Source organism: Emydura macquarii, unplaced genomic scaffold (assembly GCF_026122565.2).
Source record: "Emydura macquarii macquarii isolate MOO-44397 ecotype Brisbane River unplaced genomic scaffold, CSIRO-AGI_Emac_v2 contig_1253, whole genome shotgun sequence".
Taxonomy (NCBI): Eukaryota; Metazoa; Chordata; order Testudines; family Chelidae; genus Emydura; species Emydura macquarii.
This window is the reverse complement of record NW_027131390.1, coordinates 89,405,010-89,424,892: the sequence shown is the minus strand read 5'-3', so window position 1 is coordinate 89,424,892 and position 19,883 is coordinate 89,405,010. Positions and strand designations below refer to the sequence as shown.

At 36.3% G+C, this 19,883-nt stretch overlaps 1 long non-coding RNA gene across 1 annotated transcript; it reads right to left on the bottom strand.

Annotated features, from left to right (window-relative positions):
• Nucleotides 1–14,555: 14,555 nt before the first annotated feature.
• On the bottom strand, nt 14,556–19,089 carry LOC137154206 (uncharacterized). Its single transcript, XR_010920150.1, has 3 exons — nt 19,036–19,089; nt 14,853–14,921; nt 14,556–14,597 (listed from the first exon to the last, which is right to left on the bottom strand). It is a non-coding gene; the product is annotated as an uncharacterized lncRNA (long non-coding RNA).
• Nucleotides 19,090–19,883: the final 794 nt, after the last annotated feature.

Below are 19,883 nucleotides of genomic sequence, written 5' to 3'. Positions count from 1 at the left end.
AAATGACATCAGGTGGGTAAAAATACATTTTGCACTTAAAAATACGCCATTGCACTCCTCTATAAGTAGGGTTTTCCTTCTTGTCTTGTTGTTTTACTTCACACCATGATGAACAACTACAAAGTATCCCCCCTCATATACTATCCCCAATACAGCCTGTGGGCTCCATCTTATGTTGTCACCATCATTTTTGTGGACTTCCTCCACTTTATGAAAGAAGATGCTGTCCTCTCAGACTTGTTTGTCTGCAACACAGATTCTGTCTCTGACCACTTCTCTGATAATGGGTCAGCAACTAAAGACCATGGAGCCCAATACCACCTCCACTTCACTTGCCATGTGTCCTCCAGACCATCTGCTCCACAGGCCTTACTTCAGGAGTACAATGGAAGACTTTCTCCAACAGAACCCTAGACTTCCCATTTCTATCTTGGTAATCTGCTCCTTGTGCCTCTGGACATTTTTAACTTTCCAGTTATCCCATGAAGTGCATCACTGCTAAGATTCAGGGATTCTCACCCAGTGTTGCTGTATGAGTATCCAGTGATACATGTACAAAGCACACACAAGCACACACCTTTTATTTATATGCCATCTTTATGACAATGTCAATCACTTTGTTATGTTTAAGACATTCTACCCTTTTTAATGGCATCTGGTTCAAAACCAATGAAGACAGGAAGGTACATTCTATTTAAAGGGGACTCCATGTAGTATGAACTCTAAATCCTGATGTCATTTAGGTCCCAATTCAGCAGCTATTTAAGCATGTGCCTAAAATTTAAGCATTTCCATTCCCATTTAAGAATTTAGTTCCATAGAAGTCACATTTAAACACTCTTGGGTTTAAAGTTAGCCATCTGTTTAATAAGTACTTTGCTTTAGTCTGGTTCTTAAAGACCAAGGTAAATTTCAGTAAGTGAAAAACATGTCTTTTCCCCTCAAAAAAAAAAAAAATCAGAATAACCTGTTCTTAATATTGGAGCTCATCTGTTTTTGTATCTCTTTAGTTAACTGGCTATTAAGTTAATACTGTGTCCAAAATTCAAAGTTCTGTATGCACAATGTATAGTATGAGATATAATGCTATTTTATAAATATAAAACTTTGTTTAAGCTATGATTCCCAAACCAAAGTCCCTAATTAAATGCTGCAGCTTGTGGATAATCTTAGAATTCTTACTGTGACACAATCCTCCCGTTTTCCACCTGATTCCCTAACACGTATCAAATAATTTGTTCCAGTATTCTAATCTTTATTTGAGGTTCAAGACAAAATAAAGTTAAAGGACACCTACTAGTAGATAGATTTTCCATGAACATGCTGACACAGGCCTTTAGGAAACAAGATTCTGGCATCCTAAGAGGATCATGTGATTAAGATCTGAAGATTTTTAAGACAATTTGTTTACTATCAGTTTCCCATTCTCATTACAATTATTCTCTTGAGAAATGAGTAATTTTATGTCATTGTTTACTTGACATAACAGCTTTGTTGGATTTTAGTGTAGATTTTTACCCATTCTCCTTTCATGTTTTCTTTTTTTAGTCCTCTTAAATCTCCCCGTGCCTGCCATATTCATTTAATTTTTGTTATGGAAATCATTAGGGTTTTATTTTGTTGGTGGTGGGTTTTTTGACTTCTGTTCCAAGAGTTCCTTAGGGTGACAGTCACTCAGTTAATGAAAATAAAAGCTCTTTTTTCACATCATCATGTGTGTTAGCTAATAAAATGTTTCTTATTATACTCTGATGTTTCATTCTCAACAGGACAGTGGATATTGTGTCAAGGTCTGCATTATAAACTAGAAGCCATGTGCCTAAATTCCATACTCAGTTTTTTACTCATGCAGATTCCTAATGAAATCAGTAGGCATTTGCCTGAATAATGAGTTAAGGAACTCTGGGTCCAACTCAGCTCCCCTTGACTTCAATGAGCAATGGATCAGGCCCTAAATGCTGGGCTAATTAATTATGAGGCTTCCTGCAGAATCGCAGAAAACTCAGGCACCTCTTACCCGAAGAACCTCCAGAGCACATTAGACTTCCTACCTGAGCACTCCACTTGAGCTCAGTAGATCTGATGTGAGAATAACTTTGATAGAATAACATTAAAGGTATGGGGCCTTTTAGAGCCATTTTAAAAAGGTATTTAGGATTTAGGCATGTAAGCACTTGAAAATATAACACAAGAAGCCTATCTGCATCTTTCGACCCCTAAATAACTTCAAAAATCTGACCCTTAGAGTCCAGAAGAGAGGTGAGAGTCTAGGGGATCCACTGTAAGGGAATTAGGATCATCAGTGGCCCTATTTGGGGTCAGGGAAACCAAAGGATGGGTTGGGGAAGAGGAAAGAATTTTATCTTAAAGAGGGAGAAAAAAGATGGATGTTGAGTAGGGGGAAAGGAAAAGGGAGGTCAATAAATTCAAATAAGTTGTATCTTATTCAGATAAGCAGATAGATTTACATTTGGGAACTACAGCTGGTTGAAATGTTCAATGGAAAATTGGGTTATTGACTAAGTGAATTTTTTTCACAAAAAAAGTATCTGCTTTCTACAAAAATTATTACTTTTTTGTTGAAAAACCAAACATATGAAAACCAAAACATGTCAGTCAAAACCAGAAAATTTCAATTTGAGAATGCCACTGTGGTATCTCATGGGAGTTGAATACTTTGTGCCCCCATTCTCCATCATCCCCAACTACATCTCATTTCCCATGATCCACCACAGCCATGGGTCTCACATGAATCAGTGAAATATAGTCTGGCCGGGCAGCCTGACTGATAGAGGAGAATGGAAGCATAAGGCATTTCTGAACAGAAAGTTTTTGGTGGGGGTTTAGTTGAAACATTTCAGTTTTCAATTTTTCACTAAAAAGTTGGAATTTTCTGTGGCGGTTCTATGAAATAATTTTTTGTTTGTTTTTATTGAAATATATCTAGTAAAATAAAGCATTTTATTAAAAATGAATCTCAGAAAATATAGAGGTTTTTCCATCATTAATATTTTCTGTTTCCATCATTAATATTACTATTTTCAAGAACTCAAGATTATTTTTAAATCAAACCTAAAAAAAAGAAAGAAATAATAAGGAAGATAATATTCTTGTCCTGCAATTTGTTCTAAATGCTCTGTGTCCTGCAGGGACATTTCCCCAAAGTATTATAAAATATTGTAATTATTCTAGTAAGAAGAGCAGAGCAACAGCAACAAAATAACTGAAAAGTCTACAGTAATGTATTTTGCAGTGTCATTGTATCTGTTAGAGAGACAAGGTAGATGAGGTAATATCTTTTATTGGACCAAGTTCTATTGGTGAGATAGACAAGCTTTCAAGGTACACAGAGCTCTCTTCAAGTAATGTCTGACATTAATACAGTACCTGAAGCCACACAAAAGTCCACATTGGACCTTTCTTGGATGCACAAGTAAGCTCCTCCTCCTCCCATAGTGCACTCCCTCCATTACCACAATCAATATCCCTGAACTGTCCAGGTCTAGCAGGTACCTCCACCCCCATCCAACATTCTGGAATATCCTGGGACATCTCAACTGTCTTCAGCATGGATTTAACATCCCTTAGTAGCATAGCCTGGCACAGAATTTGGCCTAAAGGAAGGCCTACTGCCCCCTCAATCAGCACAAAGAGTCTTCCAGGGAAAAGAGATGGAGTACATAGAGGTGCACAAGTAGCACTAGGATTTTTCCTCTGCTTCTGTTATTTAATAATGCGTTTGTGTGTGGGGGGAGGGAAAGGGTCAATAGAGAGCGGAAAGCTGCTAGGCGAGGAAAAAAATGAGTAAAAGGTGGACAGCCATTAAAGTGGGCTTTACTGGTGTGTGTTCACAGATTATTGAATATGAGACCATCATGGTCCTCAGCTCTGTAAGATGGACTGAAAGGGAACCTCCACTGGCAATCCAAGACAGTACAAAATATGGTATGTTTCACTCAGTGGGAATTCACTCTGTGCTGGAGCTCAAAAATAATTTACAAAGAATAATTTACTTGATGAACATTGCCTTTGTTCTCGCTGGTGAATTGTCCACAAAGAGATTGCAAAATTCTTGAATGTATTTGCTTCCCCGCACCCCACATAAGAACACACAAAGTATACAGAAATAGGACTCATACAGTTCTTCCTCTCAATGGGCATGAGCCAAAGCCCACTGAAACCACCAGAAAGACTCCAATGGGCTTTGGATCTGGCCTTATGTGTATTCACACTTTGAGTGGGAGCACAGATCTGCACATACAAACACAGCAATAGGAAGAAAATCCTTTAAGAAAACAGACTGTAACACAAACCCTGTTACAAGTACAGGCTAGCCATCTGGAGACAGAGTCAAAACACATAATACAGTCTTGTTTTTGCCATTGCAAAATATTGCCATATACCCATTATAAACTATAGCCGATTTATTTTTTTAGAAATGGAATTTACAGATTACAAAAAGGGTTTGCTCAGTCATCATCATCCCTTTGAACTTGAAGACCATTTGAATTTGATCCTGACCAGACTGACCATAAACTGTTCTGTTTGGATAATAGAGGAAATGGAGAAGTTTGTCTTGAGTAACCGTATAATAAACTGCAGCTCAGTAGATATGAATTATTACTAAAATAGAAAAAAAGAAAAGAAAAAGAAGCATCAAGCAACTTTAGGTCAACGGAGGTGAGTGAGTGAACCAGTATTTGAATAGTAAGATTATTTGTATTTTCAGTAAAAATTAGCAAACTTCATCTACTTATTTCCATTATAATTTTATTGTATTACTAACATATTAATCATTTAGGTGACCATGATAAAATTAAGTGACCATATCATGACAGCATAAACTTAACTTGTCATCGAAAATTAACCTTAAATTGCACTCATAGCAATGTGGATTGGTCATAAGTACTAAATTTTCAAAGTATATTTTCCTGGAATTTTGAAGCTAATATATTTTTCATGCAGCCACTGAAAGTATAGTGATATTTCAACTTTATGCCAAGTTTTACAACTTAGCTGAAGGTAGGCCAAATGCTCCCCTTTATTGTGAAGTATAGAGAGGACCAAAAGCATGGAAAGCCAACAGTAATGATGCAGATGTGGGCAGCATCTGGGAGGCTTATTATCTTCCCAATGTGATGCCCCTCGATGGGAACAGTGCACCTCTGCAGCTCTGAAAGTATTGAAGGGTACGGCCAGCTGAAGAGTATGATGCTGAAGATCAGTCATTCTACACAGCATGCTCCCTTTGAAAGTTAACTAAATGTACTCTAGAAATGTTACTGAAGTTAATGCTACTCAGAACAGAATTAACTGTCACTCCATGGTCTCTTCTTACCTCAAATGGGGAAGTTAATGCACAGATACAGACCACAAGACTCATGTCAGCTCAACCACTGTACTGGCCATGCTGTCAAAAGGGAGGGAGATCAGAATGGCATACAAGAGAACAAGCACTCCATATGGCTCCCTTAAGAGCCATTTAACTGGCACCTTGACTCGCTACAGATTGTTGAGACACGTGGTTAATAGCACTCCCAGGCAATTGCTTATCCATCCTACACGGTGGAGAATAAGTGGGGAGAATGCAGCATGATTTCTGAAACCTCAGTGAGCACAATTTTGCAAGCCTTTCCTCTTTATTCCTTATTACACAAGAGAGGACATTACAGACCATTCAGAGTACTCTACCACCTTATCAAGAAAAATGGAAGGCTGTGAAACAGTAGGCATCTATTAAAGAAAACAATTACAAACTCTAAATTACAAAGAGACGTTCAGGCAGTTTGAGTTCCAGTTTTGTTTGCTAGGTTTACCACGGACCACACTGTGCTTGGAATGCTACATCACACAGATAGACATCTAGTGGCTGAATAACACAGTACAAGTAAATATTTATTCCATGTTTTTACACCATACGGAAATAACAAAGAAAAAGAAGTCACTAAAATCTTGGGAGGAAAAACTAAATAACTGAATGCACTCATTTTTTTCTTTTTAATGAACATGGTCAGTTTGCTCTGCCATTTTTCACTGGATTATATTATTCCCTGTGTATTCATGTGACCATGAGTTAAATGCTGAAGATTTTACCAATTTTAACATAAATGATTATTTATTTGAAAATTCATACTGGAAGTCTACTATGCATTAAATTACTTTTTTTTTTTTTTTTTGGTTATTCACTATTAGTTGTCCCCTCTTTGAAATACTTCAGTGATCTAGTCAAAGAGGGAGGGGAAAATACCATGTGTCTTAGGAGACCTATCATGTGCCATGCTCAATGGAGGCTGAATTGGAAAAATAGTCCAAATAAAAATTTCAGATCATCCACACAAAATATATGGTAAATATCTAAGACTATCAAGTGCATTCATCAAAATCAAGAATTGTTCCTAAATAGAAGAGAGGTCAACATTTATCACAATGAATAATTTAACTAGCTACTCAATAGCGATCCAAGAAGTTCTCTGATCTGGAAAATGTGTGGTGATTCCAAAAAAGAGATGTTTGAAGACCTACCAGGTAGGTTTTGGCACTGAAAAAGGTCAAAGTAGAAGACAGCTTACATAAAATTAGGAATATATAGAAAATGTGGGTGTTGGATGCCCCAGAAAACAATGAAGGTAGATAACTCTTATACTAAGGAAATATTATTTCCTTAAGGATCTGGGGTTTGATTTTAATCTCTATTTCTATTAAACTGGAGAGAGTTCTGCAGCTATTGATGGGTCTGCCATGACTACTGCTCATTCTGCTCTCCATCTCTGTCAGGATTTAAAATGTGACTAAAGGAAACTGGGGGAGAGAGAGGGGAATGTCTTTTAATCCCAGTTTTGGTGACTATTATTTCATTTGAAGAACTGATACATTTTTCAGTCTCTAGGAAACAAGGTTTTTTCCAAGAATCTGGATAATAGTCATAATTCACACCATATTTTAACAACACTGAACCTTGCTTTCCAGAACTATAGACTGTTCTTGGGGATTAACTCCAAATTCTTTAATAACAATCAGTTAAAAATATATATATTGATGCAATGGGAATTTTTTTTTGATAATAATAATACTTTTCAGGCAGACAACCGTATTTTGTGTTGTGAAGCAGTTATAAGGCTTTCCTCAGGGGCAATAGACAATAATCTTCTATAATTCTGTAGAGAAAGAGAGATAATGCCAATGAACGAGTACTATGCAGAAGAAATGTACTGTGCCAAGACAAAAGTTTTATCATTGTCCTTGTTGGCAAACTGGGCTGTAATTAAAGGTAGCCTATGCTCCTTACCATTATCTCTTTACCTGAAGTGTTCCAGAGGGGTAGCTGTGTTAGTCTGTATACCGCAAAAACAACTTGAGTTCAGTAGCACTTTAAAGACTAACAATTTTAATTTCAGTAGGCATAAGCTTTCGTGAGCCTCAGCTCATCTGCATCTGAGGAAGTGAGCTGAGGCTCACGAAAGCTTATGCCTACTGAAATTAAAATTGTTGGTCTTTAAAGTGCTACAGAACTCAAGTTGTTTTTACCTGACGTGTTAACATTGCTCCAGTTTTATTGTCTTGGTAAAATAGTGGGATTGAAGCATATCACTATCATCTTCAATGCACTCCAGAATCTTCCTGAAATACATGTGTGGCTCACTCTTTCCAAATAGATCCCTGAATACAGATCCTAGTGTGTCTTTCAAATCTATGCAGAAAAAGTGCATCTTATAAATCTGAAGTTTAGGGTTAAACCACAGTGGTATTTGTAAGGCAGATAGGGCAGTATTCTCAGGACCTGAGATGTTATTTTTCACAGTAGACTATTTCACATTAAAGGTTGCCATTGGAATCAATATATGCTGTATGCATTGCTAGAATTTCACCCTCTTTCTTTAATTGGTTAGAAATCCCCTTTCTTTGACAAGAACTACATACTCATTATACATTATAATTCTGCCTTGCAAAATTATCGTGAAAATTTACCAGCCCAGCACAAAATCATGCCTGCCCCTAACCATGATGATGATAATTATGAAAGAACTAATTGTATTTTATTTCCATGTCCAAAAAGAAAAGAAAAAAACTTGCCCAAGGCAGTTAGACGAGTAGGAGTTTACAAGGCTGGTATAATTGTCATTATGCTGGAAGTTGCTGACATTATTAAGAATTTAGAATTCTTCAAACAAATTTGGGACTGAATTCTGATACCTCCTTATTAACTGAACACCTGCTAGACACATTCAATGTGTTTTCTGAACTGTTCTTTATGCCAGGGAAATGGTCTGTTACAGAAACCATCTTCCTGTTAAGTTCTGTCTTCAAACTGATTACTCTGGAACAAATGGCTCCATCCAAGGGAAACCTTCTGTTTAAAATGTCAGAATATTTGTGCAAGTCATATGAGTTGAGCTATCCTGAAGCAATAAGATTCAAACAATAATAATTTCTCTCAATGAAGAAAAAAAGCCTTAAAGTATGAGTACTTTAAGATTTTTTTATATATACCCAGGTCTGAATTCTTATTTTATTCTTATTTTTCATTCATTCACTAGCTCCAGTAAGTCACCTAAATTGTGAGTCGGTGTCACTATTTGTAATTGTATATTCTCAATCAAGGGTACTGATACAACTATTGCCAATTCATACAGTTCTGTTTCCCAGTTTACTAATTTAATTACAATCTTATTACTATTACTATTAGTAACTTTTTTACAGTCTTATCTGGATTTAGCCTGTAGCAGTTAACCCTTATCTAAGTTCCAATCTTCAGCAGACATTGGATCTGTTATTCCATTGCATCAGTAAGATCAGATGAAATGGAGACATATATTGGGTATCTACTTATTGTAAATAGGGCATCCAATGAATCCTTACCAACCCTCATAATAGCCTCATACACACATTAAATAACACGGGCATCAAAATGAGGCTCCTAGCACACCACAATATGAGCCCCTCACTGCAGATGAGCAACTGCCCATAATTTCTATCTCCATACTGTAGTATTAAAAGGTCTTGATTGACTTCAAAGCTACTTTATTCACCCCTTTAGGGACCACAGACATGTCAACATTTCATAGTCAATGGTATCAGAGGCTTGTAACAAACCTAAATGAAGCAGCATAGCCATATTTTCCTGGTCCACTAATAGGAGAATATTGACTAGTGCCACCGATGCAGTTTCTATCTCATCCTAGGTCTACAACCAGATCAATCAGGGTCAAGGATATTTAAGACTCCAGATATATCACAGCTGGATCACCAACACCTTCTGAAAAATTAGAGATTTATTAAAGGTCTGTCACTGGCAAATTTGTTTCCTTAAGCACCCTTGATAGCATATCTTCACCAGCCCAATGGTCTTAATGAACCAGGATGGACTGGTAATGGCCCAAAGTGCTTCAATACCTCTAGAACCCAACAAATTCACTGGCCAAAACTCAAACAAAGATTGTGTTTGTGTCCTCATGAATTACTCTTTATTTGTTTCACTAGAAAGCTCCAACTGACTGATTTTATCTGCAAATTAATTTTAAAATTCCTCATGAAGAGTAAAGAACAAATGACAAAAACAGCAACCCATTCATGAACAAACTATAGGCTATTATTTCTTTCCCCAAACTATTTATCAAATTATTAAAATAATGAACAGATTTGTAAAAAAGTATTACCTGTTTCCACATAATTCATTAACTGAAAAGAAGGGCCAAACTTCTCAGATAATTTATTCACAATGAATAATTCAATCATCTCTTTTTATGAGTATCTTCGACCTTTTGTTATTCTAAAAATGAACAACAAATAACCCCTATTAAATGAAAGGACTCATATTCAAATTCTTGCTGCGTACTGAATATATTGTCCCAGAAACCTTCTTGGCTTGCCTATTGGTGTTGGATAACATCACATTTTATTGAAGATCTGTGAAGTGTTTCCTGAGATGTTACTTAGCCTATTTTCTGTAGACATTAAGTTGTACAAAATCTTCTTGGCTTTGTATAGGTGATAACAGAAAACAAGAATAATGAGATAAAACCTCTTCTTTCAGGTTTTTTAATTGAGGAACAAATTATTTCATAGTTTCTCATTAGTTATTCCCATGGATTCTAATGACAAGGTGCCAACTTTCACACTTTAAACAGATTAATTAATCAGGTAGTAATGAAGTTGGGTGATACCTGAGTGTTGGTGTGCCAAATAATCACAGCTCCTAATAATGTGCTTAGATGTCTGTAAACCTGAGAGGATACGTTGAAATTCAGCTCTTCTCAGTACTGCATAAATAAATTCAAGCTAGCTAATAGGCAAACTATTTTTAATTTTGCACTCTGGGTGTCATTATTATTGACGTCACATATATTAGATGTTTATATTTTCTCCTCCCTTCTTTTTATGACCTTCAAAATTGGCAGACCTCAGATTTGACTTATTTATTTTCCTTATATCCATTTGCCAAATCCATGAAAATTTGTGAATGTTATTTTTTTCAAAATATTGCACTATCAGGATCTTTTAAAATAAAATCAATGCAAGAAGACAAATACACAGGAAGAACCTAACATTAACAAAACAGCATGTATACACAATGAAGGAAAATCATTTGGCAAAGAAACAAAATTCAATTTCACGCTTTCCAAGTGATAATATGAAGACCTGTGCACTGTATAGTCTTAAAAATACCTTAATACAATTCTGCTAAGAGTGATGTAAAAATAACTAGGATGGATTATAGCTAGTTGTGTTGGAAGGTACAATACAAAAATGGCTCAGAATTATTTTTGTATTTGATGTCCCAACATAGATCTGTCTGAGTTATCCATTGCAAATAAATTATCCCACAAATTTAGTCTTTTTCCCACTTTCTGAATTGTTCACACACCAATTCTGATTTATAAGAATATATTTGTTATTTTAAAAAATTTACTGAAGAGTTTATGAAAGCAAACGTCAGGTTTGTTCACACACTGATCATTTCTACTACTCATTGTTTGCAATGCTTGATTTGTCACTAAAAACACATGGGCAGTGTTTCCACTCCCTTATTGGGTAACAGACACTTTTAAAAACAGGAGAATAGCAGAGGCTGAAGACTGAATAAAGAACAACAAATAAAGCCCTTTTTATGTATGCATATTAAAACAAATAAGCACTTGGGCTAAAATTTAACAGATTCACAAACATTTTCATGACCAAACCAGTCAGTGGTCATTTGAATACTTGCCAATAGAAAATAACATAACCCCATACATAACAGCAGAGCAGACTTCCCACATTTATTTGTATCAGTATTCCTGAATGAGTTTGTGTTTTGTTTGACCAGCTATATCCCCAGATTAAAATGAGCCAGAATCTACTACAACTGAGCTTCAAGGCACTTTACCATGAAATCTATTTAAAAATAAATGAGAAATATAAAATATTTAGTGATTTTTTTCGGAGACTGTGATGCTTTTTTTCTTTTTTTAAACACATTCAATTTTCAAGTCTATTCAATGTGGCCACTTTTCTTAGAACCTGGTAAAAGCTTTCTGAAAAATCCCATTGACTAGAGGGATGGACTCCTGCAGGAGAAGGCACTAGGTTTGCTTGCTAATCTATTACCCAATGTACTTTTTGTTTTCCTTCTGATGTCTTTTATTTTATTATTTTAAAACCAATGGGAACTCTAACTGGAATTAATTTTCTTTCCTGGGAGAAAACTTAATAAAATGTGAACCACCACAATGTCAACAACTGATTGATAAATGCCAGGGAGCCAATGATGGTTTGTTCAACAATAAAAAAACAGAAGTTCTCAGGACTAGGTGGTCTAAAAAGATTAAACTTTACTCTGTTGGAGTATCTTGAATGGTGGTTCCACTATTAATTTATCTCAGCCTAACATCTCTCACTCTTTTTTATTTTGCACATTACAATTACTGGCCATGATCTTCATTCATGACTTATTGTGGGTGACAGGCCATAATCCTCATTCATGACTGGGTATGAAGAAAAAACCACAAAACAAAAGCTCTTCATTCTACTTAGAAAGAACATGCCATTATGCAGAGTTTACCTCACCCTAAGAGCAATACGGAGATGTAACAAATGCCACAACATAGATGCTTTTAAAGGATTTTTTTTTAAAATAATGCAGCTTCCCTGAGTTGTTGGAGGAGGGGGGAAAAAGAGGGTGGAATTGCAAACATGTATATCATTAGTAGAACTGCATCCCACTTATTTTCCTTTGCAAAATAAATTACATAAATGGGGTTTGTATTGTTAGCTATACTTCATCGAGAGACTGGGATAATTAGGTTTCAAATACAGAGATGTTTTAAAACACATTTAATTTAGCAAAATTGGTAAGGAAGCTACTGCAATTAAAAATAAAGGACAAAAGTTTCCTCTGCCTTTCTGGGTAATTCAGGGTGAATTTAGACTGGCATTAGAAGTACAAAAGGTAACTAAAAATGCCATTAAATGAAATGTTCCAAGTCCAAGCAATTTCCTTCTTAACAGAAAGTAAAATGCAAACAGAGATTACTAAAACCCTGCTGTGTTTAATTTAAGTGTATGTAAGCCTTTTACTCACAGTTATTTTGTCTGGAGATAATCATGTAGATCCTCAGTGGTCAGAGCTGTGAAGCGTGTGTTGTCAAAAGTTGCTCACTCTTTGATTCCACCTCGCTTCTGTCAGCCATGGTTCACATCATGCAAGCTCAACTCATTCATCTTCTGACAGGGTGGGATTCTCCCATTTCTGTCTCCATCAATTTGTTTCTGTCGTGTCTAGATTGCTTGCAGAAATACTGAAAATTGTGTGTTGTGTGTGTAAATTATTATTACACATATAACGACCTATAGCATAGTGTAATCATTGAGCAGATTGTCTCTTACAATGCTGCATCAGCAGGCATTTATGTATTTTTAGGTTAAAAGGAAAATTCAACATCTACTGCAAAATCATTATTATTATATAGAAATGAAATATAGAGATGCATTAGATACAGATAGCTAAATAGGGAGAGAGATTATGTTCTGAAGAGGTGTTAGGTGGACAACTAAGGAGCTATTACAAAGGACAAAGAAATTAGGGGCTCACTCCTACAGTACCATCTTTACTAAGGCACTGAAGTCAATGGGGAGTTTTGCGTGAGTAAGGAATGCAAGATATGAGGTTTCTTTTGTTGCGGAACTATTTTACATTGACATTATACATCAGTACCTTATATTGGTGCTGAAAGTGCTCTCAGAGACATGAAGTGTCTTTCATCATCAACTGATGGAAATGTATTGATTCATAACAAAATGTTATGGTTTAGATACCTTGTTTAAAAACTCTCATTATTGCTTCCTTTAAGGGGAGCAATTTAATATTAAATACAATATATCTGGTGTTTAATACAAGGCAGCCAAAGCTAAATGAATGCCAATATGAAAAGGTATGAATTTGCCAATCAAGAAATGCTGAATAATAATGTCAGTCACCAGCTGAGGGTAGGCTGAAAATGGCGATGCATCAAAGCCCACATGATACCCAACTGGTAATGGCAAAAATACCTTACCAAGAATTCAGAAGTCAGAATAAAGCAAAATGAAACCAGGAGATTTATTTCCAGCTTGAAACACAGACAAAATCTGTTTCCAGCATCCATGTGCTAGGATGTTCATCATGGCACAATCACAAACAGTATTGTGCCTGACAAATATAGAAAGATACAGGAAAAGACCCCTGTATGTGGATGGTCAATCACATTGCCACTGGAAAAGCATTAGTTAGAGTCTTCCATGTCCCTCAGCGCTTTCCATTGTCTTTTGGGCAATCCTATCATCTGGAGTGGCTATGCCCATTTTGATATTGTAATAGTGTATCTACACAATATACTTATGGTAACCATATTCGAGACTGGTTGGAACAAAATGTAACGTTTTGTTCAGAGCTGCTAGTGGATTTCCTAATAACTGAAGGTACGGTACATTAGACCTGAAAGTGGTCCAGGAAAATATTTTGCAAACATTATGAAATTTGCATTCTATGTAATATTTTCCTTGAACACCCAGCTGCAGAGAGATAGAATGCTTTACCACCACAATGATGCCCAAGAATAATTAACAAAGGTTATACAGCAGCTACACTTGGAGTAAACAACATAAAACAGCAAACGAAGTCCATTAAAATCACACATTATTACTATTTTCTGTATTTATTTCCATTAGCACCCATAACATATGAGGTATTTTTTAAATTAAAATGAAAGCACATGTCATGCCCTTGGGAGTTCTCACTATAAAAATAGATGGGCAGAGGGTGCAGGGAAGGAGTACCATATATCACTAGGTTGATCAACAGACTTATTAGCCACATCACACTAACATCAGGTTATATTAATTCAGTGTGGTGGGTCGGGGTTCTTTATGCATTTGGAGGTTTAGTAGAATATATACTGTATTTCCAGTATCTCGACTAACTGATAATTACATATTTGCAAATTTACTATAAACATCAAGGAAGAAGTAGGCCTTCAAGAGGGACTTGAATGTGGAGATGGTGACAATCATGCAGATGAGCTCAGGAAGGATGTTCCATGCATGAGGGCTAGTGAAGATGTGACAAGAAGCTTGAGCTTGATGCTCTAGAAAATGAGAACCAGTGAAGGATTAAAAACATAGGGTTCAAAATAACACACAAAGTAGATCTTAGCTGCAGTGGTTTCTTGTGGTCTGGTGTGAATGGTATAGTTGCCAAGAAAGAGAAGATGAAGAGTGATTATAGTAATCAAGAGGAGAAATAATAAGGTGCTGAAAGAGAGTTTTAGCTATAGCGATAGAATGAAATGAACAGATCTTACAGATGTCAAGGAGGAAGAACAAATAAGATTTGAACATACCTTGGATCTGTGGGTGAGGGATGCGTCAAAGGTATCCCCAGATTATGGGCTTGAGTGACATGTTGGTGTCTGCAGGAAACACACAGTTCAATAAAACATTTTATGTACAAAGCATTCTTGGGCCTGATTCCAAGCTTGCACCAGCCATACTCTGGTGTAGCACCATTGAATTAAATCAAGTCACTCTAATTTATGCCAGTGGGATAAATCCTCACTGGGATTCTGACCAGAGCTTCTGCAAGCATACAAGAAGGGGAGAGAAAGCACCTTGCATCCATGCTAAGGCCAGCTGGAATTTGGCTTTTGAATTATTATTTACCATGCAGAAGGGCCTACACTAATCCTATCTGGAGTCAGGAAGAATTCCACGCCCTCCACCACCACACCTTTTCAATTACTGGAGAATCAAATGGTTCATTAGTAAGGGTTTATACTCCCTCCTGAAAAAGGCAATGCTGGCTACTGTACGAACCAGAATACTAGACTGAATGAACCATTGGTTGGCTCTGAACGGACTATTCTTAGCCTTTTGTTTGTACAGTACAGTATTTCCATAGGAAGCCTGGCAGTTTGCAAATAAGCAGAAACAAAAGGCCAAGGACAGCAAAAAAAAAGTAGATTTCTAATATTAGGGTCTGAAACCAGAAGGTACAATCCAGTCACTAGTGATCATTAGCAGGAAATGAAGAAGAGGAAATGAGGGTGATGAGAATTTGCCTACATCTTCATATTTTGTTGTGGTGGTAGCCAGTGGTGACAGGTGACTTCCCCAAATGCATTTTCTTTAATAATCCTCATTATTGAAGTGCAGGTTTCAGCTGTCTGTAGATGTCATGGCTTATATAATATATGAAGGAGAGAGCTACTTCATGAAATGTAAAGCCCTCTCATTCCATAGATTTTTTAGATATAATTCTGACTGCAATAAGAGATTGGGTTGCTTTAAGGTGATAGCATCCATGATCCAAAATGTAAAATAGGAAAAATGTTGAATATGTGAGCAAGGGCTATTAGAAAATTTTCTATCTAAATTTTTTTTTTTTTTTTTATGGAAAAATGGGGTTTTGACTAAGTGAATATTCTTGCAAAAACAGTCTAGTTTCTGTGTGAGATTTCAATTTTTCATTGAAAACCCAAACACCTAAAAATCTAAATATTTTTGACCAAAGCCAAACTATTTCAATGTGGACATGCCACTACAATGTCTCTTCAGAATTATAGTATTTCCATGATGCACTATAGCCATAAGGCTCTGATGATTGACCACCTCCCCTCATTAAGAGGGGGGACTATGAAACATCATAGGAGATGTAGTCCGACCAGGAAACTTGGCCTATAGAAGGGCCAAAAGCATGAGGCACCCAAACCACAACACCCATGAGCTACTGTAGTTGCAGTAGAGAATTGAAATATTTCAGTTTGCAGACCAGGTGCCCAGATCAGTTAGAGATGCTGGGCCAGATCCTTAATTGGAGTAAATTGACATAACTCAGTTGGTTTCAGTGGAGGCAGGCCAGGTTATATCAGCTGAGGATCTGGCCCGCTATGTATACTCTCCATTAAAAAAAAGTTGAGCTACCTCAAAACAGACAGGTTCTTTCCCCCAAGAATATGATGTATAACTACTGGAGGGGATGATAATAGCTTATCCTCATCATAACAGAATGATATCAAAGACATAGTTCTGGAAAATCTGCTTTGGTGGTGCAAAGAGACCAGGGAAGAAAGAAATGAGAGATAATGGACAGGCAGTGAAAAAATATCTGAGGGATTTGGCTTCTCCAAGTTGTAAAAGATGCCAAACTGAGCCCTGGACAATCTGAAAATCAAGAGACCAGAAAGACAGAGTGAAGTCACTTCTGCCCATCTCCTGCCCTTCCCTGCCCCCGTCCCTGCCCAAGACACACACTTCAGCTGTGGGTCTAACTCTGCAAATTTTATTTGGTTCAGAATCTTTTTAGTGAAAACCAGTTTTGGAAAGTTTTATTTATTTTTTAATAACACTGCTCAATTAATAGTTTGACTTGCTATTTACTATGTGAAATGACTTTTTTGCACTTTATTCACCTGAAAATTTGATTAATAAAAAACTTTGTTTACTGCCCTTTCTAATGATATTCTATCTAGGCTGCAGGTGACACAAAACATTCCAGACTTTTTGTAACTCTAACTAAAGGCAAGCAAGAAAATTACCTAATGGATGGTAGCTGCTTCTTGGTTTGAAGACGGCTAGAGAACTAAGATCTTTCTTTCAGTTATACAAAATTTTAATGATCTTGTACTTTTGTATCTGATTAAACAGATCGCTACTAAAATCACTAAGTAAACTATTCTAAGGATATGGAAAGTATCAACTCATCATGTGGAATAGGCCCATTTTTTCTTTAAGGTCCTAACTTCTGGAAGCTGTTGACTGAACCTGCTAGACTCTGAATCTGTTTCTGTTTGTAGCCGTTATCTGAAGTCTTTGTATAAAATCTTTTAAATCTAGATCTATTATATTTTATTGGTTTTCAGGTATTTGATATATGTCCTTTTTTAGTAAGATTAATGTAAAGTGCTTTGGGATGTGCCTAGATGAAAGGTGCTATGTAAAATAAATGTTTCTGTTGTACTCCAACAACTTAAGCCACCAACCAAGACCAGATGACTTCAAAAGACTTCTTCAGATATCTGTATGAAAATAATCAAAAACTTGTTCATTTTAATGTAGTTCCAGAAGATTGTAAAGTTATGAGTGTAGAATGGATGTTAACCATTTAAAAAAGGGAAATAGATTAGTCCAGGAAGCTACATATTTAAAAATTCAACGCCATTACTTATAAATAGCAACCTCTGAGCCACATTCTCAATGGAGCTGCATCAATTTACGCCAGCTGAGGATCTAACGTATGTATTAGAGAAAAACAATTGGAATGGATCGAAGGGGAAAGATCTAAAACCCTGATTCTGGAAAGCTCTCAGGTTTCTTGTTCCAGGTGGTGAGATCAGACTCCTCATAGGGCAAGATCCTGAGGCGGTGCAGCTTCATTGAAGTCAGTAGAAGATCTGGTCCAAAATGTTTAGAAACAGTAAGTTAGGCATTGGCCACTCATAATAGGAATGTTTTTTGTGAGATAATTGAAAGAAATGTAACAATGCTAATCTCAAAGGAGTTTAAGGGCTATAATTTGCCTGAAATCCAGAAATGATGGGTGACCTCATTACCTTCTGCAGACCATGTTGACCTGAGATGAATGGTATAGTAAGAGATCCCACAATCAGACATTTCAGGGGAATAAAAGAAAGGAAGAAAGAAAGAAAGAAAACCAAATACAAATAAGAAATCACCTTCTCAGGGCAAAGGTAACTGGTCTCTGCAGCACCACTTTTAAAATGAATAAAAGCCCTTTTCAGAACTGAAGATAAATCAGTGGCACCAATTTTAACAAAGAAAGAAACCTTACTTAGGGCGAAGAGACAGCAGGAGTGGTAGGAGTACCAGCTGGCACAGAGATGCACATCAAAGAAACCAAAGCCCTATGGCTCAAGGAATTACATGGATACTATAAACTAATAATTTTAAATATTAAAAAAAACCCTTTTCAGCCTAAAGAAAAGATACATGTTTTAAGCAGTCAGCCCAAGGTTAGCAAGCACTGAGTGAACACAGTCCCTCGGAACAGGGGACCTTTACCTTGAAGCCTCCTAGGTAACAAAGTAAGTCGGTTAATCCCTACTAGTTAGAGATTCAGCTTGCTATAATTTTTTCCCCTGTGCTTTTTGATTTGTGTTAAAATATATTTGTTAATCTCAGTTTCACCTATGGTAAAGTTGCACAAAATGTTCCGTTTTAGAACAAGGAAGGATACACTGTCCATGCTTTATTCCACATTTTATGCAACAGCTTGCTTTTCAGCACAACTCTAGTTTTCCCCCCTGCCCTAAACATTAGGATTTATAGAGTTAAATGTAAAGTCTAATTTTCTTACCAGCTAAATGTATCTCATTTACTATCAGTCCATGCAGTATATGTTTTGTGAACATGGTGATTCAAGGAGAAAGTCAGGCTCTCTTTGTTATCAGATTTACAATGGCTTCTTTAAAAAACAGTTTGTGTATACCTCCTGCCTCTCTAGAATACTTGCTTGCTTGGTTCCTAACAATGGCTCATTAAATGCAGTCAAACTAGTATGAAACTTACCTTCAAACAGTTTCACTTGCTGAACCCCATTCTCAAAGGATTTTCTAATCTGCAATTTTTATTTTAGACTTTGACCAGGAAACTGGAGAGAAAATAGAAGCACTTTCTGAAAAAACTTGATGATAACATTTCTGAAACAGAATAGATTTATGTCACTCATATTTTGAAGACAGCCACACTCATAATATTTATTTATAAAGCAGAAGCATTTGCCATTGGTTTTGACTGTAATTAAACTGCATCTTGAAAGAGCATTCTGTAGATTCCAGTAAACATTCATTTTTTCCATCACAGGGAAGTCCATTATTTTGCAGATCTGAACAAGGAAGTTCAAATCGTACATATCTCATAATTGGCAACCATAGTGTATTTAAACCATGTGCTGAGACTTTTTTTTTCTTTTGCCAGAAGCTCAAACTTAGCTTGAGAGTCAGCAGCACAAGGACAAAATTTCCACCCTTCTTGTTTGAATCAGGATAATTCTGATCTGATAAACTGTTATATGTCTCTTGTTACAGCCTTCCCCCATATTCCCTCACCCTCTCTCTTACACAATATATTGTCCAGCTTTCTAACAATATCAAAAATATTGGTAGTTATTTTTATAAGAGAACAACAAGAAAAAAACAAACAAAAATTATGTGAAAACCCAAAACAGACTTTTAAGCAGGCTGTGTCTTAACTGTTTAGATTTTGTAAGTAAAATGAGAAGGTATTTATACCTGCTATAGTCTTTGGGTGGGGGGGCATAGCCTATTTCACCTTTTATTGGTTTTTTTTATTGGTTATTTACTGGTTATTTACCTTTAGATGATCAGATGACTAAGTGAGGCATCCTCATTAAACGT